This window comes from Ranitomeya imitator, unplaced genomic scaffold, assembly GCF_032444005.1.
Source record: "Ranitomeya imitator isolate aRanImi1 unplaced genomic scaffold, aRanImi1.pri SCAFFOLD_1126, whole genome shotgun sequence".
NCBI lineage: Eukaryota > Metazoa > Chordata > Amphibia > Anura > Dendrobatidae > Ranitomeya > Ranitomeya imitator.
In genome coordinates, this window is record NW_027194113.1 from 1 (window position 1) to 23,890 (window position 23,890).

General features: G+C 47.6%; 42 non-coding genes across 42 annotated transcripts; all 42 read left to right on the plus strand.

Moving 5' to 3' along the window:
- Positions 1-149: 149 nt before the first annotated feature.
- On the plus strand, positions 150-221 carry TRNAD-GUC (transfer RNA aspartic acid (anticodon GUC)). The gene has a single exon. It is a non-coding gene; the product is annotated as a tRNA-Asp (tRNA).
- Positions 222-434: 213 nt separating this feature from the next.
- TRNAI-AAU (transfer RNA isoleucine (anticodon AAU)) lies at positions 435-508 on the plus strand. The gene has a single exon. It is a non-coding gene; the product is annotated as a tRNA-Ile (tRNA).
- Positions 509-1,244: 736 nt separating this feature from the next.
- TRNAD-GUC (transfer RNA aspartic acid (anticodon GUC)) lies at positions 1,245-1,316 on the plus strand. Its single transcript has one exon. It is a non-coding gene; the product is annotated as a tRNA-Asp (tRNA).
- A 1,022-nt stretch (positions 1,317-2,338) lies between these two features.
- TRNAD-GUC (transfer RNA aspartic acid (anticodon GUC)) lies at positions 2,339-2,410 on the plus strand. Its single transcript has one exon. It is a non-coding gene; the product is annotated as a tRNA-Asp (tRNA).
- A 213-nt stretch (positions 2,411-2,623) lies between these two features.
- TRNAI-AAU (transfer RNA isoleucine (anticodon AAU)) lies at positions 2,624-2,697 on the plus strand. The gene has a single exon. It is a non-coding gene; the product is annotated as a tRNA-Ile (tRNA).
- A 736-nt stretch (positions 2,698-3,433) lies between these two features.
- On the plus strand, positions 3,434-3,505 carry TRNAD-GUC (transfer RNA aspartic acid (anticodon GUC)). Its single transcript has one exon. It is a non-coding gene; the product is annotated as a tRNA-Asp (tRNA).
- A 213-nt stretch (positions 3,506-3,718) lies between these two features.
- On the plus strand, positions 3,719-3,792 carry TRNAI-AAU (transfer RNA isoleucine (anticodon AAU)). Its single transcript has one exon. It is a non-coding gene; the product is annotated as a tRNA-Ile (tRNA).
- Positions 3,793-4,528: 736 nt separating this feature from the next.
- TRNAD-GUC (transfer RNA aspartic acid (anticodon GUC)) lies at positions 4,529-4,600 on the plus strand. Its single transcript has one exon. It is a non-coding gene; the product is annotated as a tRNA-Asp (tRNA).
- A 213-nt stretch (positions 4,601-4,813) lies between these two features.
- Positions 4,814-4,887, plus strand: TRNAI-AAU (transfer RNA isoleucine (anticodon AAU)). The gene has a single exon. It is a non-coding gene; the product is annotated as a tRNA-Ile (tRNA).
- A 736-nt stretch (positions 4,888-5,623) lies between these two features.
- Positions 5,624-5,695, plus strand: TRNAD-GUC (transfer RNA aspartic acid (anticodon GUC)). The gene has a single exon. It is a non-coding gene; the product is annotated as a tRNA-Asp (tRNA).
- Positions 5,696-5,908: 213 nt separating this feature from the next.
- Positions 5,909-5,982, plus strand: TRNAI-AAU (transfer RNA isoleucine (anticodon AAU)). Its single transcript has one exon. It is a non-coding gene; the product is annotated as a tRNA-Ile (tRNA).
- Positions 5,983-6,718: 736 nt separating this feature from the next.
- Positions 6,719-6,790, plus strand: TRNAD-GUC (transfer RNA aspartic acid (anticodon GUC)). The gene has a single exon. It is a non-coding gene; the product is annotated as a tRNA-Asp (tRNA).
- A 213-nt stretch (positions 6,791-7,003) lies between these two features.
- TRNAI-AAU (transfer RNA isoleucine (anticodon AAU)) lies at positions 7,004-7,077 on the plus strand. Its single transcript has one exon. It is a non-coding gene; the product is annotated as a tRNA-Ile (tRNA).
- Positions 7,078-7,813: 736 nt separating this feature from the next.
- Positions 7,814-7,885, plus strand: TRNAD-GUC (transfer RNA aspartic acid (anticodon GUC)). Its single transcript has one exon. It is a non-coding gene; the product is annotated as a tRNA-Asp (tRNA).
- A 213-nt stretch (positions 7,886-8,098) lies between these two features.
- On the plus strand, positions 8,099-8,172 carry TRNAI-AAU (transfer RNA isoleucine (anticodon AAU)). The gene has a single exon. It is a non-coding gene; the product is annotated as a tRNA-Ile (tRNA).
- Positions 8,173-8,908: 736 nt separating this feature from the next.
- Positions 8,909-8,980, plus strand: TRNAD-GUC (transfer RNA aspartic acid (anticodon GUC)). Its single transcript has one exon. It is a non-coding gene; the product is annotated as a tRNA-Asp (tRNA).
- A 213-nt stretch (positions 8,981-9,193) lies between these two features.
- Positions 9,194-9,267, plus strand: TRNAI-AAU (transfer RNA isoleucine (anticodon AAU)). Its single transcript has one exon. It is a non-coding gene; the product is annotated as a tRNA-Ile (tRNA).
- A 736-nt stretch (positions 9,268-10,003) lies between these two features.
- Positions 10,004-10,075, plus strand: TRNAD-GUC (transfer RNA aspartic acid (anticodon GUC)). The gene has a single exon. It is a non-coding gene; the product is annotated as a tRNA-Asp (tRNA).
- Positions 10,076-10,288: 213 nt separating this feature from the next.
- TRNAI-AAU (transfer RNA isoleucine (anticodon AAU)) lies at positions 10,289-10,362 on the plus strand. The gene has a single exon. It is a non-coding gene; the product is annotated as a tRNA-Ile (tRNA).
- A 736-nt stretch (positions 10,363-11,098) lies between these two features.
- Positions 11,099-11,170, plus strand: TRNAD-GUC (transfer RNA aspartic acid (anticodon GUC)). Its single transcript has one exon. It is a non-coding gene; the product is annotated as a tRNA-Asp (tRNA).
- A 213-nt stretch (positions 11,171-11,383) lies between these two features.
- Positions 11,384-11,457, plus strand: TRNAI-AAU (transfer RNA isoleucine (anticodon AAU)). The gene has a single exon. It is a non-coding gene; the product is annotated as a tRNA-Ile (tRNA).
- A 736-nt stretch (positions 11,458-12,193) lies between these two features.
- Positions 12,194-12,265, plus strand: TRNAD-GUC (transfer RNA aspartic acid (anticodon GUC)). Its single transcript has one exon. It is a non-coding gene; the product is annotated as a tRNA-Asp (tRNA).
- A 213-nt stretch (positions 12,266-12,478) lies between these two features.
- On the plus strand, positions 12,479-12,552 carry TRNAI-AAU (transfer RNA isoleucine (anticodon AAU)). Its single transcript has one exon. It is a non-coding gene; the product is annotated as a tRNA-Ile (tRNA).
- A 736-nt stretch (positions 12,553-13,288) lies between these two features.
- TRNAD-GUC (transfer RNA aspartic acid (anticodon GUC)) lies at positions 13,289-13,360 on the plus strand. Its single transcript has one exon. It is a non-coding gene; the product is annotated as a tRNA-Asp (tRNA).
- A 213-nt stretch (positions 13,361-13,573) lies between these two features.
- Positions 13,574-13,647, plus strand: TRNAI-AAU (transfer RNA isoleucine (anticodon AAU)). The gene has a single exon. It is a non-coding gene; the product is annotated as a tRNA-Ile (tRNA).
- Positions 13,648-14,668: 1,021 nt separating this feature from the next.
- Positions 14,669-14,742, plus strand: TRNAI-AAU (transfer RNA isoleucine (anticodon AAU)). Its single transcript has one exon. It is a non-coding gene; the product is annotated as a tRNA-Ile (tRNA).
- Positions 14,743-15,478: 736 nt separating this feature from the next.
- Positions 15,479-15,550, plus strand: TRNAD-GUC (transfer RNA aspartic acid (anticodon GUC)). The gene has a single exon. It is a non-coding gene; the product is annotated as a tRNA-Asp (tRNA).
- Positions 15,551-15,763: 213 nt separating this feature from the next.
- TRNAI-AAU (transfer RNA isoleucine (anticodon AAU)) lies at positions 15,764-15,837 on the plus strand. The gene has a single exon. It is a non-coding gene; the product is annotated as a tRNA-Ile (tRNA).
- A 736-nt stretch (positions 15,838-16,573) lies between these two features.
- On the plus strand, positions 16,574-16,645 carry TRNAD-GUC (transfer RNA aspartic acid (anticodon GUC)). The gene has a single exon. It is a non-coding gene; the product is annotated as a tRNA-Asp (tRNA).
- Positions 16,646-16,858: 213 nt separating this feature from the next.
- Positions 16,859-16,932, plus strand: TRNAI-AAU (transfer RNA isoleucine (anticodon AAU)). The gene has a single exon. It is a non-coding gene; the product is annotated as a tRNA-Ile (tRNA).
- A 736-nt stretch (positions 16,933-17,668) lies between these two features.
- TRNAD-GUC (transfer RNA aspartic acid (anticodon GUC)) lies at positions 17,669-17,740 on the plus strand. The gene has a single exon. It is a non-coding gene; the product is annotated as a tRNA-Asp (tRNA).
- A 213-nt stretch (positions 17,741-17,953) lies between these two features.
- On the plus strand, positions 17,954-18,027 carry TRNAI-AAU (transfer RNA isoleucine (anticodon AAU)). The gene has a single exon. It is a non-coding gene; the product is annotated as a tRNA-Ile (tRNA).
- Positions 18,028-18,763: 736 nt separating this feature from the next.
- Positions 18,764-18,835, plus strand: TRNAD-GUC (transfer RNA aspartic acid (anticodon GUC)). The gene has a single exon. It is a non-coding gene; the product is annotated as a tRNA-Asp (tRNA).
- A 213-nt stretch (positions 18,836-19,048) lies between these two features.
- Positions 19,049-19,122, plus strand: TRNAI-AAU (transfer RNA isoleucine (anticodon AAU)). The gene has a single exon. It is a non-coding gene; the product is annotated as a tRNA-Ile (tRNA).
- Positions 19,123-19,858: 736 nt separating this feature from the next.
- Positions 19,859-19,930, plus strand: TRNAD-GUC (transfer RNA aspartic acid (anticodon GUC)). Its single transcript has one exon. It is a non-coding gene; the product is annotated as a tRNA-Asp (tRNA).
- Positions 19,931-20,143: 213 nt separating this feature from the next.
- TRNAI-AAU (transfer RNA isoleucine (anticodon AAU)) lies at positions 20,144-20,217 on the plus strand. Its single transcript has one exon. It is a non-coding gene; the product is annotated as a tRNA-Ile (tRNA).
- A 736-nt stretch (positions 20,218-20,953) lies between these two features.
- TRNAD-GUC (transfer RNA aspartic acid (anticodon GUC)) lies at positions 20,954-21,025 on the plus strand. The gene has a single exon. It is a non-coding gene; the product is annotated as a tRNA-Asp (tRNA).
- A 213-nt stretch (positions 21,026-21,238) lies between these two features.
- On the plus strand, positions 21,239-21,312 carry TRNAI-AAU (transfer RNA isoleucine (anticodon AAU)). Its single transcript has one exon. It is a non-coding gene; the product is annotated as a tRNA-Ile (tRNA).
- Positions 21,313-22,048: 736 nt separating this feature from the next.
- TRNAD-GUC (transfer RNA aspartic acid (anticodon GUC)) lies at positions 22,049-22,120 on the plus strand. Its single transcript has one exon. It is a non-coding gene; the product is annotated as a tRNA-Asp (tRNA).
- A 213-nt stretch (positions 22,121-22,333) lies between these two features.
- TRNAI-AAU (transfer RNA isoleucine (anticodon AAU)) lies at positions 22,334-22,407 on the plus strand. Its single transcript has one exon. It is a non-coding gene; the product is annotated as a tRNA-Ile (tRNA).
- A 736-nt stretch (positions 22,408-23,143) lies between these two features.
- TRNAD-GUC (transfer RNA aspartic acid (anticodon GUC)) lies at positions 23,144-23,215 on the plus strand. The gene has a single exon. It is a non-coding gene; the product is annotated as a tRNA-Asp (tRNA).
- A 213-nt stretch (positions 23,216-23,428) lies between these two features.
- On the plus strand, positions 23,429-23,502 carry TRNAI-AAU (transfer RNA isoleucine (anticodon AAU)). The gene has a single exon. It is a non-coding gene; the product is annotated as a tRNA-Ile (tRNA).
- Positions 23,503-23,890: the final 388 nt, after the last annotated feature.

Here is a 23,890-nt window from a genome sequence, read left to right on the forward strand (position 1 = left end):
AAAATTGCAGTTTTCTTCACAGTCTCGCCTCCCTTGTCTGAAAGTGCCAAAACGAAAAAGGAGCCTGGCCAACAGGGGTTCATCTGATCATTCACATACCGCGTGTGCACTTTCTCGGAGTGCGATGCCAGAGGTGACGGCACAGCCAATCCTCGTTAGTATAGTGGTAAGTATCCCCGCCTGTCACGCGGGAGACCGGGGTTCGATTCCCCGACGGGGAGGCCTCTCTTATATTCTTGAATTTGCTCCGAGAAGCTGATCCTGCTGGCAATAAATTCATATTCAGGGGCTTTTGATATTTTATTGTTTGATTGTCACTTTACTGCCACCAGAAGTCTCTACATTGTGTGATAAATCCATCCCCCCCAAAACGGAATTATTTGCGCTCATACCTATTTCCAGTTCTTTGCGTAGGGGATAAACGCCCCACCCATGGCCGGTTAGCTCAGTTGGTTAGAGCGTGGTGCTAATAACGCCAAGGTCGCGGGTTCGATCCCCGTACGGGCCAAGCACAGCTTTTTAGAGGTCCCGTGCACTCGTTTCATCCCAGGTAGGTCGATGCTGAAGCTTGTTTCTTTTTACTCCGTGTTTTGTTCATAGTGCTTTCTGTGTAGAATTGCATGCCTAACTGATTTGCAGAAGTAGTTGTCCCTATGGTGTGGTGGTGTTATTTGAAGCCTGTAGCAAGCAGATAGTATAGTTGCAGCGTATTTTGCTGTTGACCTTTGCGCCATTGCAATGGATCTCTGTGTTAAGCTTGGTGCTGTGTTTATGTGCTGATGGTGTCTCTGGTGCTGTATTCATGTACTGATGATGGGTCTTGTGTTGAACTCATATGCTGATGTAGTCATATGCTGATGGAAGTGCTGTTTCCGCAGCCAGGCACTGACGGCGGTTCTGGTGATGTATCAATGTAGCTGTGGCAATCTTTAACTTACTAGACTTGATATTAGGTCATGCTAGGGTCAGTATGCCGTCCTGAAAATACAGCTGTCTGAATGAGGCCATTATTGGTCTGCCGAGCAAAAGTTTGACAAAAGCTCCCAGACACTATAGACAGCTTTGCCATCATTAGGGCGGCTGCTCTCTCTCCCAAAAATTGCAGTTTTCTTCACAGTCTCGCCTCCCTTGTCTGAAAGTGCCAAAACGAAAAAGGAGCCTGGCCAACAGGGGTTCATCTGATCATTCACATACCGCGTGTGCACTTTCTCGGAGTGCGATGCCAGAGGTGACGGCACAGCCAATCCTCGTTAGTATAGTGGTAAGTATCCCCGCCTGTCACGCGGGAGACCGGGGTTCGATTCCCCGACGGGGAGGCCTCTCTTATATTCTTGAATTTGCTCCGAGAAGCTGATCCTGCTGGCAATAAATTCATATTCAGGGGCTTTTGATATTTTATTGTTTGATTGTCACTTTACTGCCACCAGAAGTCTCTACATTGTGTGATAAATCCATCCCCCCCAAAACGGAATTATTTGCGCTCATACCTATTTCCAGTTCTTTGCGTAGGGGATAAACGCCCCACCCATGGCCGGTTAGCTCAGTTGGTTAGAGCGTGGTGCTAATAACGCCAAGGTCGCGGGTTCGATCCCCGTACGGCCAAGCACAGCTTTTTAGAGGTCCCGTGCACTCGTTTCATCCCAGGTAGGTCGATGCTGAAGCTTGTTTCTTTTTACTCCGTGTTTTGTTCATAGTGCTTTCTGTGTAGAATTGCATGCCTAACTGATTTGCAGAAGTAGTTGTCCCTATGGTGTGGTGGTGTTATTTGAAGCCTGTAGCAAGCAGATAGTATAGTTGCAGCGTATTTTGCTGTTGACCTTTGCGCCATTGCAATGGATCTCTGTGTTAAGCTTGGTGCTGTGTTTATGTGCTGATGGTGTCTCTGGTGCTGTATTCATGTACTGATGATGGGTCTTGTGTTGAACTCATATGCTGATGTAGTCATATGCTGATGGAAGTGCTGTTTCCGCAGCCAGGCACTGACGGCGGTTCTGGTGATGTATCAATGTAGCTGTGGCAATCTTTAACTTACTAGACTTGATATTAGGTCATGCTAGGGTCAGTATGCCGTCCTGAAAATACAGCTGTCTGAATGAGGCCATTATTGGTCTGCCGAGCAAAAGTTTGACAAAAGCTCCCAGACACTATAGACAGCTTTGCCATCATTAGGGCGGCTGCTCTCTCTCCCAAAAATTGCAGTTTTCTTCACAGTCTCGCCTCCCTTGTCTGAAAGTGCCAAAACGAAAAAGGAGCCTGGCCAACAGGGGTTCATCTGATCATTCACATACCGCGTGTGCACTTTCTCGGAGTGCGATGCCAGAGGTGACGGCACAGCCAATCCTCGTTAGTATAGTGGTAAGTATCCCCGCCTGTCACGCGGGAGACCGGGGTTCGATTCCCCGACGGGGAGGCCTCTCTTATATTCTTGAATTTGCTCCGAGAAGCTGATCCTGCTGGCAATAAATTCATATTCAGGGGCTTTTGATATTTTATTGTTTGATTGTCACTTTACTGCCACCAGAAGTCTCTACATTGTGTGATAAATCCATCCCCCCCAAAACGGAATTATTTGCGCTCATACCTATTTCCAGTTCTTTGCGTAGGGGATAAACGCCCCACCCATGGCCGGTTAGCTCAGTTGGTTAGAGCGTGGTGCTAATAACGCCAAGGTCGCGGGTTCGATCCCCGTACGGGCCAAGCACAGCTTTTTAGAGGTCCCGTGCACTCGTTTCATCCCAGGTAGGTCGATGCTGAAGCTTGTTTCTTTTTACTCCGTGTTTTGTTCATAGTGCTTTCTGTGTAGAATTGCATGCCTAACTGATTTGCAGAAGTAGTTGTCCCTATGGTGTGGTGGTGTTATTTGAAGCCTGTAGCAAGCAGATAGTATAGTTGCAGCGTATTTTGCTGTTGACCTTTGCGCCATTGCAATGGATCTCTGTGTTAAGCTTGGTGCTGTGTTTATGTGCTGATGGTGTCTCTGGTGCTGTATTCATGTACTGATGATGGGTCTTGTGTTGAACTCATATGCTGATGTAGTCATATGCTGATGGAAGTGCTGTTTCCGCAGCCAGGCACTGACGGCGGTTCTGGTGATGTATCAATGTAGCTGTGGCAATCTTTAACTTACTAGACTTGATATTAGGTCATGCTAGGGTCAGTATGCCGTCCTGAAAATACAGCTGTCTGAATGAGGCCATTATTGGTCTGCCGAGCAAAAGTTTGACAAAAGCTCCCAGACACTATAGACAGCTTTGCCATCATTAGGGCGGCTGCTCTCTCTCCCAAAAATTGCAGTTTTCTTCACAGTCTCGCCTCCCTTGTCTGAAAGTGCCAAAACGAAAAAGGAGCCTGGCCAACAGGGGTTCATCTGATCATTCACATACCGCGTGTGCACTTTCTCGGAGTGCGATGCCAGAGGTGACGGCACAGCCAATCCTCGTTAGTATAGTGGTAAGTATCCCCGCCTGTCACGCGGGAGACCGGGGTTCGATTCCCCGACGGGGAGGCCTCTCTTATATTCTTGAATTTGCTCCGAGAAGCTGATCCTGCTGGCAATAAATTCATATTCAGGGGCTATTGATATTTTATTGTTTGATTGTCACTTTACTGCCACCAGAAGTCTCTACATTGTGTGATAAATCCATCCCCCCCAAAACGGAATTATTTGCGCTCATACCTATTTCCAGTTCTTTGCGTAGGGGATAAACGCCCCACCCATGGCCGGTTAGCTCAGTTGGTTAGAGCGTGGTGCTAATAACGCCAAGGTCGCGGGTTCGATCCCCGTACGGGCCAAGCACAGCTTTTTAGAGGTCCCGTGCACTCGTTTCATCCCAGGTAGGTCGATGCTGAAGCTTGTTTCTTTTTACTCCGTGTTTTGTTCATAGTGCTTTCTGTGTAGAATTGCATGCCTAACTGATTTGCAGAAGTAGTTGTCCCTATGGTGTGGTGGTGTTATTTGAAGCCTGTAGCAAGCAGATAGTATAGTTGCAGCGTATTTTGCTGTTGACCTTTGCGCCATTGCAATGGATCTCTGTGTTAAGCTTGGTGCTGTGTTTATGTGCTGATGGTGTCTCTGGTGCTGTATTCATGTACTGATGATGGGTCTTGTGTTGAACTCATATGCTGATGTAGTCATATGCTGATGGAAGTGCTGTTTCCGCAGCCAGGCACTGACGGCGGTTCTGGTGATGTATCAATGTAGCTGTGGCAATCTTTAACTTACTAGACTTGATATTAGGTCATGCTAGGGTCAGTATGCCGTCCTGAAAATACAGCTGTCTGAATGAGGCCATTATTGGTCTGCCGAGCAAAAGTTTGACAAAAGCTCCCAGACACTATAGACAGCTTTGCCATCATTAGGGCGGCTGCTCTCTCTCCCAAAAATTGCAGTTTTCTTCACAGTCTCGCCTCCCTTGTCTGAAAGTGCCAAAACGAAAAAGGAGCCTGGCCAACAGGGGTTCATCTGATCATTCACATACCGCGTGTGCACTTTCTCGGAGTGCGATGCCAGAGGTGACGGCACAGCCAATCCTCGTTAGTATAGTGGTAAGTATCCCCGCCTGTCACGCGGGAGACCGGGGTTCGATTCCCCGACGGGGAGGCCTCTCTTATATTCTTGAATTTGCTCCGAGAAGCTGATCCTGCTGGCAATAAATTCATATTCAGGGGCTTTTGATATTTTATTGTTTGATTGTCACTTTACTGCCACCAGAAGTCTCTACATTGTGTGATAAATCCATCCCCCCCAAAACGGAATTATTTGCGCTCATACCTATTTCCAGTTCTTTGCGTAGGGGATAAACGCCCCACCCATGGCCGGTTAGCTCAGTTGGTTAGAGCGTGGTGCTAATAACGCCAAGGTCGCGGGTTCGATCCCCGTACGGGCCAAGCACAGCTTTTTAGAGGTCCCGTGCACTCGTTTCATCCCAGGTAGGTCGATGCTGAAGCTTGTTTCTTTTTACTCCGTGTTTTGTTCATAGTGCTTTCTGTGTAGAATTGCATGCCTAACTGATTTGCAGAAGTAGTTGTCCCTATGGTGTGGTGGTGTTATTTGAAGCCTGTAGCAAGCAGATAGTATAGTTGCAGCGTATTTTGCTGTTGACCTTTGCGCCATTGCAATGGATCTCTGTGTTAAGCTTGGTGCTGTGTTTATGTGCTGATGGTGTCTCTGGTGCTGTATTCATGTACTGATGATGGGTCTTGTGTTGAACTCATATGCTGATGTAGTCATATGCTGATGGAAGTGCTGTTTCCGCAGCCAGGCACTGACGGCGGTTCTGGTGATGTATCAATGTAGCTGTGGCAATCTTTAACTTACTAGACTTGATATTAGGTCATGCTAGGGTCAGTATGCCGTCCTGAAAATACAGCTGTCTGAATGAGGCCATTATTGGTCTGCCGAGCAAAAGTTTGACAAAAGCTCCCAGACACTATAGACAGCTTTGCCATCATTAGGGCGGCTGCTCTCTCTCCCAAAAATTGCAGTTTTCTTCACAGTCTCGCCTCCCTTGTCTGAAAGTGCCAAAACGAAAAAGGAGCCTGGCCAACAGGGGTTCATCTGATCATTCACATACCGCGTGTGCACTTTCTCGGAGTGCGATGCCAGAGGTGACGGCACAGCCAATCCTCGTTAGTATAGTGGTAAGTATCCCCGCCTGTCACGCGGGAGACCGGGGTTCGATTCCCCGACGGGGAGGCCTCTCTTATATTCTTGAATTTGCTCCGAGAAGCTGATCCTGCTGGCAATAAATTCATATTCAGGGGCTTTTGATATTTTATTGTTTGATTGTCACTTTACTGCCACCAGAAGTCTCTACATTGTGTGATAAATCCATCCCCCCCAAAACGGAATTATTTGCGCTCATACCTATTTCCAGTTCTTTGCGTAGGGGATAAACGCCCCACCCATGGCCGGTTAGCTCAGTTGGTTAGAGCGTGGTGCTAATAACGCCAAGGTCGCGGGTTCGATCCCCGTACGGGCCAAGCACAGCTTTTTAGAGGTCCCGTGCACTCGTTTCATCCCAGGTAGGTCGATGCTGAAGCTTGTTTCTTTTTACTCCGTGTTTTGTTCATAGTGCTTTCTGTGTAGAATTGCATGCCTAACTGATTTGCAGAAGTAGTTGTCCCTATGGTGTGGTGGTGTTATTTGAAGCCTGTAGCAAGCAGATAGTATAGTTGCAGCGTATTTTGCTGTTGACCTTTGCGCCATTGCAATGGATCTCTGTGTTAAGCTTGGTGCTGTGTTTATGTGCTGATGGTGTCTCTGGTGCTGTATTCATGTACTGATGATGGGTCTTGTGTTGAACTCATATGCTGATGTAGTCATATGCTGATGGAAGTGCTGTTTCCGCAGCCAGGCACTGACGGCGGTTCTGGTGATGTATCAATGTAGCTGTGGCAATCTTTAACTTACTAGACTTGATATTAGGTCATGCTAGGGTCAGTATGCCGTCCTGAAAATACAGCTGTCTGAATGAGGCCATTATTGGTCTGCCGAGCAAAAGTTTGACAAAAGCTCCCAGACACTATAGACAGCTTTGCCATCATTAGGGCGGCTGCTCTCTCTCCCAAAAATTGCAGTTTTCTTCACAGTCTCGCCTCCCTTGTCTGAAAGTGCCAAAACGAAAAAGGAGCCTGGCCAACAGGGGTTCATCTGATCATTCACATACCGCGTGTGCACTTTCTCGGAGTGCGATGCCAGAGGTGACGGCACAGCCAATCCTCGTTAGTATAGTGGTAAGTATCCCCGCCTGTCACGCGGGAGACCGGGGTTCGATTCCCCGACGGGGAGGCCTCTCTTATATTCTTGAATTTGCTCCGAGAAGCTGATCCTGCTGGCAATAAATTCATATTCAGGGGCTATTGATATTTTATTGTTTGATTGTCACTTTACTGCCACCAGAAGTCTCTACATTGTGTGATAAATCCATCCCCCCCAAAACGGAATTATTTGCGCTCATACCTATTTCCAGTTCTTTGCGTAGGGGATAAACGCCCCACCCATGGCCGGTTAGCTCAGTTGGTTAGAGCGTGGTGCTAATAACGCCAAGGTCGCGGGTTCGATCCCCGTACGGGCCAAGCACAGCTTTTTAGAGGTCCCGTGCACTCGTTTCATCCCAGGTAGGTCGATGCTGAAGCTTGTTTCTTTTTACTCCGTGTTTTGTTCATAGTGCTTTCTGTGTAGAATTGCATGCCTAACTGATTTGCAGAAGTAGTTGTCCCTATGGTGTGGTGGTGTTATTTGAAGCCTGTAGCAAGCAGATAGTATAGTTGCAGCGTATTTTGCTGTTGACCTTTGCGCCATTGCAATGGATCTCTGTGTTAAGCTTGGTGCTGTGTTTATGTGCTGATGGTGTCTCTGGTGCTGTATTCATGTACTGATGATGGGTCTTGTGTTGAACTCATATGCTGATGTAGTCATATGCTGATGGAAGTGCTGTTTCCGCAGCCAGGCACTGACGGCGGTTCTGGTGATGTATCAATGTAGCTGTGGCAATCTTTAACTTACTAGACTTGATATTAGGTCATGCTAGGGTCAGTATGCCGTCCTGAAAATACAGCTGTCTGAATGAGGCCATTATTGGTCTGCCGAGCAAAAGTTTGACAAAAGCTCCCAGACACTATAGACAGCTTTGCCATCATTAGGGCGGCTGCTCTCTCTCCCAAAAATTGCAGTTTTCTTCACAGTCTCGCCTCCCTTGTCTGAAAGTGCCAAAACGAAAAAGGAGCCTGGCCAACAGGGGTTCATCTGATCATTCACATACCGCGTGTGCACTTTCTCGGAGTGCGATGCCAGAGGTGACGGCACAGCCAATCCTCGTTAGTATAGTGGTAAGTATCCCCGCCTGTCACGCGGGAGACCGGGGTTCGATTCCCCGACGGGGAGGCCTCTCTTATATTCTTGAATTTGCTCCGAGAAGCTGATCCTGCTGGCAATAAATTCATATTCAGGGGCTTTTGATATTTTATTGTTTGATTGTCACTTTACTGCCACCAGAAGTCTCTACATTGTGTGATAAATCCATCCCCCCCAAAACGGAATTATTTGCGCTCATACCTATTTCCAGTTCTTTGCGTAGGGGATAAACGCCCCACCCATGGCCGGTTAGCTCAGTTGGTTAGAGCGTGGTGCTAATAACGCCAAGGTCGCGGGTTCGATCCCCGTACGGGCCAAGCACAGCTTTTTAGAGGTCCCGTGCACTCGTTTCATCCCAGGTAGGTCGATGCTGAAGCTTGTTTCTTTTTACTCCGTGTTTTGTTCATAGTGCTTTCTGTGTAGAATTGCATGCCTAACTGATTTGCAGAAGTAGTTGTCCCTATGGTGTGGTGGTGTTATTTGAAGCCTGTAGCAAGCAGATAGTATAGTTGCAGCGTATTTTGCTGTTGACCTTTGCGCCATTGCAATGGATCTCTGTGTTAAGCTTGGTGCTGTGTTTATGTGCTGATGGTGTCTCTGGTGCTGTATTCATGTACTGATGATGGGTCTTGTGTTGAACTCATATGCTGATGTAGTCATATGCTGATGGAAGTGCTGTTTCCGCAGCCAGGCACTGACGGCGGTTCTGGTGATGTATCAATGTAGCTGTGGCAATCTTTAACTTACTAGACTTGATATTAGGTCATGCTAGGGTCAGTATGCCGTCCTGAAAATACAGCTGTCTGAATGAGGCCATTATTGGTCTGCCGAGCAAAAGTTTGACAAAAGCTCCCAGACACTATAGACAGCTTTGCCATCATTAGGGCGGCTGCTCTCTCTCCCAAAAATTGCAGTTTTCTTCACAGTCTCGCCTCCCTTGTCTGAAAGTGCCAAAACGAAAAAGGAGCCTGGCCAACAGGGGTTCATCTGATCATTCACATACCGCGTGTGCACTTTCTCGGAGTGCGATGCCAGAGGTGACGGCACAGCCAATCCTCGTTAGTATAGTGGTAAGTATCCCCGCCTGTCACGCGGGAGACCGGGGTTCGATTCCCCGACGGGGAGGCCTCTCTTATATTCTTGAATTTGCTCCGAGAAGCTGATCCTGCTGGCAATAAATTCATATTCAGGGGCTTTTGATATTTTATTGTTTGATTGTCACTTTACTGCCACCAGAAGTCTCTACATTGTGTGATAAATCCATCCCCCCCAAAACGGAATTATTTGCGCTCATACCTATTTCCAGTTCTTTGCGTAGGGGATAAACGCCCCACCCATGGCCGGTTAGCTCAGTTGGTTAGAGCGTGGTGCTAATAACGCCAAGGTCGCGGGTTCGATCCCCGTACGGGCCAAGCACAGCTTTTTAGAGGTCCCGTGCACTCGTTTCATCCCAGGTAGGTCGATGCTGAAGCTTGTTTCTTTTTACTCCGTGTTTTGTTCATAGTGCTTTCTGTGTAGAATTGCATGCCTAACTGATTTGCAGAAGTAGTTGTCCCTATGGTGTGGTGGTGTTATTTGAAGCCTGTAGCAAGCAGATAGTATAGTTGCAGCGTATTTTGCTGTTGACCTTTGCGCCATTGCAATGGATCTCTGTGTTAAGCTTGGTGCTGTGTTTATGTGCTGATGGTGTCTCTGGTGCTGTATTCATGTACTGATGATGGGTCTTGTGTTGAACTCATATGCTGATGTAGTCATATGCTGATGGAAGTGCTGTTTCCGCAGCCAGGCACTGACGGCGGTTCTGGTGATGTATCAATGTAGCTGTGGCAATCTTTAACTTACTAGACTTGATATTAGGTCATGCTAGGGTCAGTATGCCGTCCTGAAAATACAGCTGTCTGAATGAGGCCATTATTGGTCTGCCGAGCAAAAGTTTGACAAAAGCTCCCAGACACTATAGACAGCTTTGCCATCATTAGGGCGGCTGCTCTCTCTCCCAAAAATTGCAGTTTTCTTCACAGTCTCGCCTCCCTTGTCTGAAAGTGCCAAAACGAAAAAGGAGCCTGGCCAACAGGGGTTCATCTGATCATTCACATACCGCGTGTGCACTTTCTCGGAGTGCGATGCCAGAGGTGACGGCACAGCCAATCCTCGTTAGTATAGTGGTAAGTATCCCCGCCTGTCACGCGGGAGACCGGGGTTCGATTCCCCGACGGGGAGGCCTCTCTTATATTCTTGAATTTGCTCCGAGAAGCTGATCCTGCTGGCAATAAATTCATATTCAGGGGCTTTTGATATTTTATTGTTTGATTGTCACTTTACTGCCACCAGAAGTCTCTACATTGTGTGATAAATCCATCCCCCCCAAAACGGAATTATTTGCGCTCATACCTATTTCCAGTTCTTTGCGTAGGGGATAAACGCCCCACCCATGGCCGGTTAGCTCAGTTGGTTAGAGCGTGGTGCTAATAACGCCAAGGTCGCGGGTTCGATCCCCGTACGGGCCAAGCACAGCTTTTTAGAGGTCCCGTGCACTCGTTTCATCCCAGGTAGGTCGATGCTGAAGCTTGTTTCTTTTTACTCCGTGTTTTGTTCATAGTGCTTTCTGTGTAGAATTGCATGCCTAACTGATTTGCAGAAGTAGTTGTCCCTATGGTGTGGTGGTGTTATTTGAAGCCTGTAGCAAGCAGATAGTATAGTTGCAGCGTATTTTGCTGTTGACCTTTGCGCCATTGCAATGGATCTCTGTGTTAAGCTTGGTGCTGTGTTTATGTGCTGATGGTGTCTCTGGTGCTGTATTCATGTACTGATGATGGGTCTTGTGTTGAACTCATATGCTGATGTAGTCATATGCTGATGGAAGTGCTGTTTCCGCAGCCAGGCACTGACGGCGGTTCTGGTGATGTATCAATGTAGCTGTGGCAATCTTTAACTTACTAGACTTGATATTAGGTCATGCTAGGGTCAGTATGCCGTCCTGAAAATACAGCTGTCTGAATGAGGCCATTATTGGTCTGCCGAGCAAAAGTTTGACAAAAGCTCCCAGACACTATAGACAGCTTTGCCATCATTAGGGCGGCTGCTCTCTCTCCCAAAAATTGCAGTTTTCTTCACAGTCTCGCCTCCCTTGTCTGAAAGTGCCAAAACGAAAAAGGAGCCTGGCCAACAGGGGTTCATCTGATCATTCACATACCGCGTGTGCACTTTCTCGGAGTGCGATGCCAGAGGTGACGGCACAGCCAATCCTCGTTAGTATAGTGGTAAGTATCCCCGCCTGTCACGCGGGAGACCGGGGTTCGATTCCCCGACGGGGAGGCCTCTCTTATATTCTTGAATTTGCTCCGAGAAGCTGATCCTGCTGGCAATAAATTCATATTCAGGGGCTTTTGATATTTTATTGTTTGATTGTCACTTTACTGCCACCAGAAGTCTCTACATTGTGTGATAAATCCATCCCCCCCAAAACGGAATTATTTGCGCTCATACCTATTTCCAGTTCTTTGCGTAGGGGATAAACGCCCCACCCATGGCCGGTTAGCTCAGTTGGTTAGAGCGTGGTGCTAATAACGCCAAGGTCGCGGGTTCGATCCCCGTACGGGCCAAGCACAGCTTTTTAGAGGTCCCGTGCACTCGTTTCATCCCAGGTAGGTCGATGCTGAAGCTTGTTTCTTTTTACTCCGTGTTTTGTTCATAGTGCTTTCTGTGTAGAATTGCATGCCTAACTGATTTGCAGAAGTAGTTGTCCCTATGGTGTGGTGGTGTTATTTGAAGCCTGTAGCAAGCAGATAGTATAGTTGCAGCGTATTTTGCTGTTGACCTTTGCGCCATTGCAATGGATCTCTGTGTTAAGCTTGGTGCTGTGTTTATGTGCTGATGGTGTCTCTGGTGCTGTATTCATGTACTGATGATGGGTCTTGTGTTGAACTCATATGCTGATGTAGTCATATGCTGATGGAAGTGCTGTTTCCGCAGCCAGGCACTGACGGCGGTTCTGGTGATGTATCAATGTAGCTGTGGCAATCTTTAACTTACTAGACTTGATATTAGGTCATGCTAGGGTCAGTATGCCGTCCTGAAAATACAGCTGTCTGAATGAGGCCATTATTGGTCTGCCGAGCAAAAGTTTGACAAAAGCTCCCAGACACTATAGACAGCTTTGCCATCATTAGGGCGGCTGCTCTCTCTCCCAAAAATTGCAGTTTTCTTCACAGTCTCGCCTCCCTTGTCTGAAAGTGCCAAAACGAAAAAGGAGCCTGGCCAACAGGGGTTCATCTGATCATTCACATACCGCGTGTGCACTTTCTCGGAGTGCGATGCCAGAGGTGACGGCACAGCCAATCCTCGTTAGTATAGTGGTAAGTATCCCCGCCTGTCACGCGGGAGACCGGGGTTCGATTCCCCGACGGGGAGGCCTCTCTTATATTCTTGAATTTGCTCCGAGAAGCTGATCCTGCTGGCAATAAATTCATATTCAGGGGCTATTGATATTTTATTGTTTGATTGTCACTTTACTGCCACCAGAAGTCTCTACATTGTGTGATAAATCCATCCCCCCCAAAACGGAATTATTTGCGCTCATACCTATTTCCAGTTCTTTGCGTAGGGGATAAACGCCCCACCCATGGCCGGTTAGCTCAGTTGGTTAGAGCGTGGTGCTAATAACGCCAAGGTCGCGGGTTCGATCCCCGTACGGGCCAAGCACAGCTTTTTAGAGGTCCCGTGCACTCGTTTCATCCCAGGTAGGTCGATGCTGAAGCTTGTTTCTTTTTACTCCGTGTTTTGTTCATAGTGCTTTCTGTGTAGAATTGCATGCCTAACTGATTTGCAGAAGTAGTTGTCCCTATGGTGTGGTGGTGTTATTTGAAGCCTGTAGCAAGCAGATAGTATAGTTGCAGCGTATTTTGCTGTTGACCTTTGCGCCATTGCAATGGATCTCTGTGTTAAGCTTGGTGCTGTGTTTATGTGCTGATGGTGTCTCTGGTGCTGTATTCATGTACTGATGATGGGTCTTGTGTTGAACTCATATGCTGATGTAGTCATATGCTGATGGAAGTGCTGTTTCCGCAGCCAGGCACTGACGGCGGTTCTGGTGATGTATCAATGTAGCTGTGGCAATCTTTAACTTACTAGACTTGATATTAGGTCATGCTAGGGTCAGTATGCCGTCCTGAAAATACAGCTGTCTGAATGAGGCCATTATTGGTCTGCCGAGCAAAAGTTTGACAAAAGCTCCCAGACACTATAGACAGCTTTGCCATCATTAGGGCGGCTGCTCTCTCTCCCAAAAATTGCAGTTTTCTTCACAGTCTCGCCTCCCTTGTCTGAAAGTGCCAAAACGAAAAAGGAGCCTGGCCAACAGGGGTTCATCTGATCATTCACATACCGCGTGTGCACTTTCTCGGAGTGCGATGCCAGAGGTGACGGCACAGCCAATCCTCGTTAGTATAGTGGTAAGTATCCCCGCCTGTCACGCGGGAGACCGGGGTTCGATTCCCCGACGGGGAGGCCTCTCTTATATTCTTGAATTTGCTCCGAGAAGCTGATCCTGCTGGCAATAAATTCATATTCAGGGGCTTTTGATATTTTATTGTTTGATTGTCACTTTACTGCCACCAGAAGTCTCTACATTGTGTGATAAATCCATCCCCCCCAAAACGGAATTATTTGCGCTCATACCTATTTCCAGTTCTTTGCGTAGGGGATAAACGCCCCACCCATGGCCGGTTAGCTCAGTTGGTTAGAGCGTGGTGCTAATAACGCCAAGGTCGCGGGTTCGATCCCCGTACGGGCCAAGCACAGCTTTTTAGAGGTCCCGTGCACTCGTTTCATCCCAGGTAGGTCGATGCTGAAGCTTGTTTCTTTTTACTCCGTGTTTTGTTCATAGTGCTTTCTGTGTAGAATTGCATGCCTAACTGATTTGCAGAAGTAGTTGTCCCTATGGTGTGGTGGTGTTATTTGAAGCCTGTAGCAAGCAGATAGTATAGTTGCAGCGTATTTTGCTGTTGACCTTTGCGCCATTGCAATGGATCTCTGTGTTAAGCTTGGTGCTGTGTTTATGTGCTGATGGTGTCTCTGGTGCTGTATTCATGTACTGATGATGGGTCTTGTGTTGAACTCATATGCTGATGTAGTCATATGCTGATGGAAGTGCTGTTTCCGCAGCCAGGCACTGACGGCGGTTCTGGTGATGTATCAATGTAGCTGTGGCAATCTTTAACTTACTAGACTTGATATTAGGTCATGCTAGGGTCAGTATGCCGTCCTGAAAATACAGCTGTCTGAATGAGGCCATTATTGGTCTGCCGAGCAAAAGTTTGACAAAAGCTCCCAGACACTATAGACAGCTTTGCCATCATTAGGGCGGCTGCTCTCTCTCCCAAAAATTGCAGTTTTCTTCACAGTCTCGCCTCCCTTGTCTGAAAGTGCCAAAACGAAAAAGGAGCCTGGCCAACAGGGGTTCATCTGATCATTCACATACCGCGTGTGCACTTTCTCGGAGTGCGATGCCAGAGGTGACGGCACAGCCAATCCTCGTTAGTATAGTGGTAAGTATCCCCGCCTGTCACGCGGGAGACCGGGGTTCGATTCCCCGACGTGGAGGCCTCTCTTATATTCTTGAATTTGCTCCGAGAAGCTGATCCTGCTGGCAATAAATTCATATTCAGGGGCTTTTGATATTTTATTGTTTGATTGTCACTTTACTGCCACCAGAAGTCTCTACATTGTGTGATAAATCCATCCCCCCCAAAACGGAATTATTTGCGCTCATACCTATTTCCAGTTCTTTGCGTAGGGGATAAACGCCCCACCCATGGCCGGTTAGCTCAGTTGGTTAGAGCGTGGTGCTAATAACGCCAAGGTCGCGGGTTCGATCCCCGTACGGGCCAAGCACAGCTTTTTAGAGGTCCCGTGCACTCGTTTCATCCCAGGTAGGTCGATGCTGAAGCTTGTTTCTTTTTACTCCGTGTTTTGTTCATAGTGCTTTCTGTGTAGAATTGCATGCCTAACTGATTTGCAGAAGTAGTTGTCCCTATGGTGTGGTGGTGTTATTTGAAGCCTGTAGCAAGCAGATAGTATAGTTGCAGCGTATTTTGCTGTTGACCTTTGCGCCATTGCAATGGATCTCTGTGTTAAGCTTGGTGCTGTGTTTATGTGCTGATGGTGTCTCTGGTGCTGTATTCATGTACTGATGATGGGTCTTGTGTTGAACTCATATGCTGATGTAGTCATATGCTGATGGAAGTGCTGTTTCCGCAGCCAGGCACTGACGGCGGTTCTGGTGATGTATCAATGTAGCTGTGGCAATCTTTAACTTACTAGACTTGATATTAGGTCATGCTAGGGTCAGTATGCCGTCCTGAAAATACAGCTGTCTGAATGAGGCCATTATTGGTCTGCCGAGCAAAAGTTTGACAAAAGCTCCCAGACACTATAGACAGCTTTGCCATCATTAGGGCGGCTGCTCTCTCTCCCAAAAATTGCAGTTTTCTTCACAGTCTCGCCTCCCTTGTCTGAAAGTGCCAAAACGAAAAAGGAGCCTGGCCAACAGGGGTTCATCTGATCATTCACATACCGCGTGTGCACTTTCTCGGAGTGCGATGCCAGAGGTGACGGCACAGCCAATCCTCGTTAGTATAGTGGTAAGTATCCCCGCCTGTCACGCGGGAGACCGGGGTTCGATTCCCCGACGGGGAGGCCTCTCTTATATTCTTGAATTTGCTCCGAGAAGCTGATCCTGCTGGCAATAAATTCATATTCAGGGGCTATTGATATTTTATTGTTTGATTGTCACTTTACTGCCACCAGAAGTCTCTACATTGTGTGATAAATCCATCCCCCCCAAAACGGAATTATTTGCGCTCATACCTATTTCCAGTTCTTTGCGTAGGGGATAAACGCCCCACCCATGGCCGGTTAGCTCAGTTGGTTAGAGCGTGGTGCTAATAACGCCAAGGTCGCGGGTTCGATCCCCGTACGGGCCAAGCACAGCTTTTTAGAGGTCCCGTGCACTCGTTTCATCCCAGGTAGGTCGATGCTGAAGCTTGTTTCTTTTTACTCCGTGTTTTGTTCATAGTGCTTTCTGTGTAGAATTGCATGCCTAACTGATTTGCAGAAGTAGTTGTCCCTATGGTGTGGTGGTGTTATTTGAAGCCTGTAGCAAGCAGATAGTATAGTTGCAGCGTATTTTGCTGTTGACCTTTGCGCCATTGCAATGGATCTCTGTGTTAAGCTTGGTGCTGTGTTTATGTGCTGATGGTGTCTCTGGTGCTGTATTCATGTACTGATGATGGGTCTTGTGTTGAACTCATATGCTGATGTAGTCATATGCTGATGGAAGTGCTGTTTCCGCAGCCAGGCACTGACGGCGGTTCTGGTGATGTATCAATGTAGCTGTGGCAATCTTTAACTTACTAGACTTGATATTAGGTCATGCTAGGGTCAGTATGCCGTCCTGAAAATACAGCTGTCTGAATGAGGCCATTATTGGTCTGCCGAGCAAAAGTTTGACAAAAGCTCCCAGACACTATAGACAGCTTTGCCATCATTAGGGCGGCTGCTCTCTCTCCCAAAAATTGCAGTTTTCTTCACAGTCTCGCCTCCCTTGTCTGAAAGTGCCAAAACGAAAAAGGAGCCTGGCCAACAGGGGTTCATCTGATCATTCACATACCGCGTGTGCACTTTCTCGGAGTGCGATGCCAGAGGTGACGGCACAGCCAATCCTCGTTAGTATAGTGGTAAGTATCCCCGCCTGTCACGCGGGAGACCGGGGTTCGATTCCCCGACGGGGAGGCCTCTCTTATATTCTTGAATTTGCTCCGAGAAGCTGATCCTGCTGGCAATAAATTCATATTCAGGGGCTTTTGATATTTTATTGTTTGATTGTCACTTTACTGCCACCAGAAGTCTCTACATTGTGTGATAAATCCATCCCCCCCAAAACGGAATTATTTGCGCTCATACCTATTTCCAGTTCTTTGCGTAGGGGATAAACGCCCCACCCATGGCCGGTTAGCTCAGTTGGTTAGAGCGTGGTGCTAATAACGCCAAGGTCGCGGGTTCGATCCCCGTACGGGCCAAGCACAGCTTTTTAGAGGTCCCGTGCACTCGTTTCATCCCAGGTAGGTCGATGCTGAAGCTTGTTTCTTTTTACTCCGTGTTTTGTTCATAGTGCTTTCTGTGTAGAATTGCATGCCTAACTGATTTGCAGAAGTAGTTGTCCCTATGGTGTGGTGGTGTTATTTGAAGCCTGTAGCAAGCAGATAGTATAGTTGCAGCGTATTTTGCTGTTGACCTTTGCGCCATTGCAATGGATCTCTGTGTTAAGCTTGGTGCTGTGTTTATGTGCTGATGGTGTCTCTGGTGCTGTATTCATGTACTGATGATGGGTCTTGTGTTGAACTCATATGCTGATGTAGTCATATGCTGATGGAAGTGCTGTTTCCGCAGCCAGGCACTGACGGCGGTTCTGGTGATGTATCAATGTAGCTGTGGCAATCTTTAACTTACTAGACTTGATATTAGGTCATGCTAGGGTCAGTATGCCGTCCTGAAAATACAGCTGTCTGAATGAGGCCATTATTGGTCTGCCGAGCAAAAGTTTGACAAAAGCTCCCAGACACTATAGACAGCTTTGCCATCATTAGGGCGGCTGCTCTCTCTCCCAAAAATTGCAGTTTTCTTCACAGTCTCGCCTCCCTTGTCTGAAAGTGCCAAAACGAAAAAGGAGCCTGGCCAACAGGGGTTCATCTGATCATTCACATACCGCGTGTGCACTTTCTCGGAGTGCGATGCCAGAGGTGACGGCACAGCCAATCCTCGTTAGTATAGTGGTAAGTATCCCCGCCTGTCACGCGGGAGACCGGGGTTCGATTCCCCGACGGGGAGGCCTCTCTTATATTCTTGAATTTGCTCCGAGAAGCTGATCCTGCTGGCAATAAATTCATATTCAGGGGCTTTTGATATTTTATTGTTTGATTGTCACTTTACTGCCACCAGAAGTCTCTACATTGTTTGATAAATCCATCCCCCCCAAAACGGAATTATTTGCGCTCATACCTATTTCCAGTTCTTTGCGTAGGGGATAAACGCCCCACCCATGGCCGGTTAGCTCAGTTGGTTAGAGCGTGGTGCTAATAACGCCAAGGTCGCGGGTTCGATCCCCGTACGGGCCAAGCACAGCTTTTTAGAGGTCCCGTGCACTCGTTTCATCCCAGGTAGGTCGATGCTGAAGCTTGTTTCTTTTTACTCCGTGTTTTGTTCATAGTGCTTTCTGTGTAGAATTGCATGCCTAACTGATTTGCAGAAGTAGTTGTCCCTATGGTGTGGTGGTGTTATTTGAAGCCTGTAGCAAGCAGATAGTATAGTTGCAGCGTATTTTGCTGTTGACCTTTGCGCCATTGCAATGGATCTCTGTGTTAAGCTTGGTGCTGTGTTTATGTGCTGATGGTGTCTCTGGTGCTGTATTCATGTACTGATGATGGGTCTTGTGTTGAACTCATATGCTGATGTAGTCATATGCTGATGGAAGTGCTGTTTCCGCAGCCAGGCACTGACGGCGGTTCTGGTGATGTATCAATGTAGCTGTGGCAATCTTTAACTTACTAGACTTGATATTAGGTCATGCTAGGGTCAGTATGCCGTCCTGAAAATACAGCTGTCTGAATGAGGCCATTATTGGTCTGCCGAGCAAAAGTTTGACAAAAGCTCCCAGACACTATAGACAGCTTTGCCATCATTAGGGCGGCTGCTCTCTCTCCCAAAAATTGCAGTTTTCTTCACAGTCTCGCCTCCCTTGTCTGAAAGTGCCAAAACGAAAAAGGAGCCTGGCCAACAGGGGTTCATCTGATCATTCACATACCGCGTGTGCACTTTCTCGGAGTGCGATGCCAGAGGTGACGGCACAGCCAATCCTCGTTAGTATAGTGGTAAGTATCCCCGCCTGTCACGCGGGAGACCGGGGTTCGATTCCCCGACGGGGAGGCCTCTCTTATATTCTTGAATTTGCTCCGAGAAGCTGATCCTGCTGGCAATAAATTCATATTCAGGGGCTATTGATATTTTATTGTTTGATTGTCACTTTACTGCCACCAGAAGTCTCTACATTGTGTGATAAATCCATCCCCCCCAAAACGGAATTATTTGCGCTCATACCTATTTCCAGTTCTTTGCGTAGGGGATAAACGCCCCACCCATGGCCGGTTAGCTCAGTTGGTTAGAGCGTGGTGCTAATAACGCCAAGGTCGCGGGTTCGATCCCCGTACGGGCCAAGCACAGCTTTTTAGAGGTCCCGTGCACTCGTTTCATCCCAGGTAGGTCGATGCTGAAGCTTGTTTCTTTTTACTCCGTGTTTTGTTCATAGTGCTTTCTGTGTAGAATTGCATGCCTAACTGATTTGCAGAAGTAGTTGTCCCTATGGTGTGGTGGTGTTATTTGAAGCCTGTAGCAAGCAGATAGTATAGTTGCAGCGTATTTTGCTGTTGACCTTTGCGCCATTGCAATGGATCTCTGTGTTAAGCTTGGTGCTGTGTTTATGTGCTGATGGTGTCTCTGGTGCTGTATTCATGTACTGATGATGGGTCTTGTGTTGAACTCATATGCTGATGTAGTCATATGCTGATGGAAGTGCTGTTTCCGCAGCCAGGCACTGACGGCGGTTCTGGTGATGTATCAATGTAGCTGTGGCAATCTTTAACTTACTAGACTTGATATTAGGTCATGCTAGGGTCAGTATGCCGTCCTGAAAATACAGCTGTCTGAATGAGGCCATTATTGGTCTGCCGAGCAAAAGTTTGACAAAAGCTCCCAGACACTATAGACAGCTTTGCCATCATTAGGGCGGCTGCTCTCTCTCCCAAAAATTGCAGTTTTCTTCACAGTCTCGCCTCCCTTGTCTGAAAGTGCCAAAACGAAAAAGGAGCCTGGCCAACAGGGGTTCATCTGATCATTCACATACCGCGTGTGCACTTTCTCGGAGTGCGATGCCAGAGGTGACGGCACAGCCAATCCTCGTTAGTATAGTGGTAAGTATCCCCGCCTGTCACGCGGGAGACCGGGGTTCGATTCCCCGACGGGGAGGCCTCTCTTATATTCTTGAATTTGCTCCGAGAAGCTGATCCTGCTGGCAATAAATTCATATTCAGGGGCTTTTGATATTTTATTGTTTGATTGTCACTTTACTGCCACCAGAAGTCTCTACATTGTGTGATAAATCCATCCCCCCCAAAACGGAATTATTTGCGCTCATACCTATTTCCAGTTCTTTGCGTAGGGGATAAACGCCCCACCCATGGCCGGTTAGCTCAGTTGGTTAGAGCGTGGTGCTAATAACGCCAAGGTCGCGGGTTCGATCCCCGTACGGGCCAAGCACAGCTTTTTAGAGGTCCCGTGCACTCGTTTCATCCCAGGTAGGTCGATGCTGAAGCTTGTTTCTTTTTACTCCGTGTTTTGTTCATAGTGCTTTCTGTGTAGAATTGCATGCCTAACTGATTTGCAGAAGTAGTTGTCCCTATGGTGTGGTGGTGTTATTTGAAGCCTGTAGCAAGCAGATAGTATAGTTGCAGCGTATTTTGCTGTTGACCTTTGCGCCATTGCAATGGATCTCTGTGTTAAGCTTGGTGCTGTGTTTATGTGCTGATGGTGTCTCTGGTGCTGTATTCATGTACTGATGATGGGTCTTGTGTTGAACTCATATGCTGATGTAGTCATATGCTGATGGAAGTGCTGTTTCCGCAGCCAGGCACTGACGGCGGTTCTGGTGATGTATCAATGTAGCTGTGGCAATCTTTAACTTACTAGACTTGATATTAGGTCATGCTAGGGTCAGTATGCCGTCCTGAAAATACAGCTGTCTGAATGAGGCCATTATTGGTCTGCCGAGCAAAAGTTTGACAAAAGCTCCCAGACACTATAGACAGCTTTGCCATCATTAGGGCGGCTGCTCTCTCTCCCAAAAATTGCAGTTTTCTTCACAGTCTCGCCTCCCTTGTCTGAAAGTGCCAAAACGAAAAAGGAGCCTGGCCAACAGGGGTTCATCTGATCATTCACATACCGCGTGTGCACTTTCTCGGAGTGCGATGCCAGAGGTGACGGCACAGCCAATCCTCGTTAGTATAGTGGTAAGTATCCCCGCCTGTCACGCGGGAGACCGGGGTTCGATTCCCCGACGGGGAGGCCTCTCTTATATTCTTGAATTTGCTCCGAGAAGCTGATCCTGCTGGCAATAAATTCATATTCAGGGGCTTTTGATATTTTATTGTTTGATTGTCACTTTACTGCCACCAGAAGTCTCTACATTGTGTGATAAATCCATCCCCCCCAAAACGGAATTATTTGCGCTCATACCTATTTCCAGTTCTTTGCGTAGGGGATAAACGCCCCACCCATGGCCGGTTAGCTCAGTTGGTTAGAGCGTGGTGCTAATAACGCCAAGGTCGCGGGTTCGATCCCCGTACGGGCCAAGCACAGCTTTTTAGAGGTCCCGTGCACTCGTTTCATCCCAGGTAGGTCGATGCTGAAGCTTGTTTCTTTTTACTCCGTGTTTTGTTCATAGTGCTTTCTGTGTAGAATTGCATGCCTAACTGATTTGCAGAAGTAGTTGTCCCTATGGTGTGGTGGTGTTATTTGAAGCCTGTAGCAAGCAGATAGTATAGTTGCAGCGTATTTTGCTGTTGACCTTTGCGCCATTGCAATGGATCTCTGTGTTAAGCTTGGTGCTGTGTTTATGTGCTGATGGTGTCTCTGGTGCTGTATTCATGTACTGATGATGGGTCTTGTGTTGAACTCATATGCTGATGTAGTCATATGCTGATGGAAGTGCTGTTTCCGCAGCCAGGCACTGACGGCGGTTCTGGTGATGTATCAATGTAGCTGTGGCAATCTTTAACTTACTAGACTTGATATTAGGTCATGCTAGGGTCAGTATGCCGTCCTGAAAATACAGCTGTCTGAATGAGGCCATTATTGGTCTGCCGAGCAAAAGTTTGACAAAAGCTCCCAGACACTATAGACAGCTTTGCCATCATTAGGGCGGCTGCTCTCTCTCCCAAAAATTGCAGTTTTCTTCACAGTCTCGCCTCCCTTGTCTGAAAGTGCCAAAACGAAAAAGGAGCCTGGCCAACAGGGGTTCATCTGATCATTCACATACCGCGTGTGCACTTTCTCGGAGTGCGATGCCAGAGGTGACGGCACAGCCAATCCTCGTTAGTATAGTGGTAAGTATCCCCGCCTGTCACGCGGGAGACCGGGGTTCGATTCCCCGACGGGGAGGCCTCTCTTATATTCTTGAATTTGCTCCGAGAAGCTGATCCTGCTGGCAATAAATTCATATTCAGGGGCTATTGATATTTTATTGTTTGATTGTCACTTTACTGCCACCAGAAGTCTCTACATTGTGTGATAAATCCATCCCCCCCAAAACGGAATTATTTGCGCTCATACCTATTTCCAGTTCTTTGCGTAGGGGATAAACGCCCCACCCATGGCCGGTTAGCTCAGTTGGTTAGAGCGTGGTGCTAATAACGCCAAGGTCGCGGGTTCGATCCCCGTACGGGCCAAGCACAGCTTTTTAGAGGTCCCGTGCACTCGTTTCATCCCAGGTAGGTCGATGCTGAAGCTTGTTTCTTTTTACTCCGTGTTTTGTTCATAGTGCTTTCTGTGTAGAATTGCATGCCTAACTGATTTGCAGAAGTAGTTGTCCCTATGGTGTGGTGGTGTTATTTGAAGCCTGTAGCAAGCAGATAGTATAGTTGCAGCGTATTTTGCTGTTGACCTTTGCGCCATTGCAATGGATCTCTGTGTTAAGCTTGGTGCTGTGTTTATGTGCTGATGGTGTCTCTGGTGCTGTATTCATGTACTGATGATGGGTCTTGTGTTGAACTCATATGCTGATGTAGTCATATGCTGATGGAAGTGCTGTTTCCGCAGCCAGGCACTGACGGCGGTTCTGGTGATGTATCAATGTAGCTGTGGCAATCTTTAACTTACTAGACTTGATATTAGGTCATGCTAGGGTCAGTATGCCGTCCTGAAAATACAGCTGTCTGAATGAGGCCATTATTGGTCTGCCGAGCAAAAGTTTGACAAAAGCTCCCAGACACTATAGACAGCTTTGCCATCATTAGGGCGGCTGCTCTCTCTCCCAAAAATTGCAGTTTTCTTCACAGTCTCGCCTCCCTTGTCTGAAAGTGCCAAAACGAAAAAGGAGCCTGGCCAACAGGGGTTCATCTGATCATTCACATACCGCGTGTGCACTTTCTCGGAGTGCGATGCCAGAGGTGACGGCACAGCCAATCCTCGTTAGTATAGTGGTAAGTATCCCCGCCTGTCACGCGGGAGACCGGGGTTCGATTCCCCGACGGGGAGGCCTCTCTTATATTCTTGAATTTGCTCCGAGAAGCTGATCCTGCTGGCAATAAATTCATATTCAGGGGCTTTTGATATTTTATTGTTTGATTGTCACTTTACTGCCACCAGAAGTCTCTACATTGTGTGATAAATCCATCCCCCCCAAAACGGAATTATTTGCGCTCATACCTATTTCCAGTTCTTTGCGTAGGGGATAAACGCCCCACCCATGGCCGGTTAGCTCAGTTGGTTAGAGCGTGGTGCTAATAACGCCAAGGTCGCGGGTTCGATCCCCGTACGGGCCAAGCACAGCTTTTTAGAGGTCCCGTGCACTCGTTTCATCCCAGGTAGGTCGATGCTGAAGCTTGTTTCTTTTTACTCCGTGTTTTGTTCATAGTGCTTTCTGTGTAGAATTGCATGCCTAACTGATTTGCAGAAGTAGTTGTCCCTATGGTGTGGTGGTGTTATTTGAAGCCTGTAGCAAGCAGATAGTATAGTTGCAGCGTATTTTGCTGTTGACCTTTGCGCCATTGCAATGGATCTCTGTGTTAAGCTTGGTGCTGTGTTTATGTGCTGATGGTGTCTCTGGTGCTGTATTCATGTACTGATGATGGGTCTTGTGTTGAACTCATATGCTGATGTAGTCATATGCTGATGGAAGTGCTGTTTCCGCAGCCAGGCACTGACGGCGGT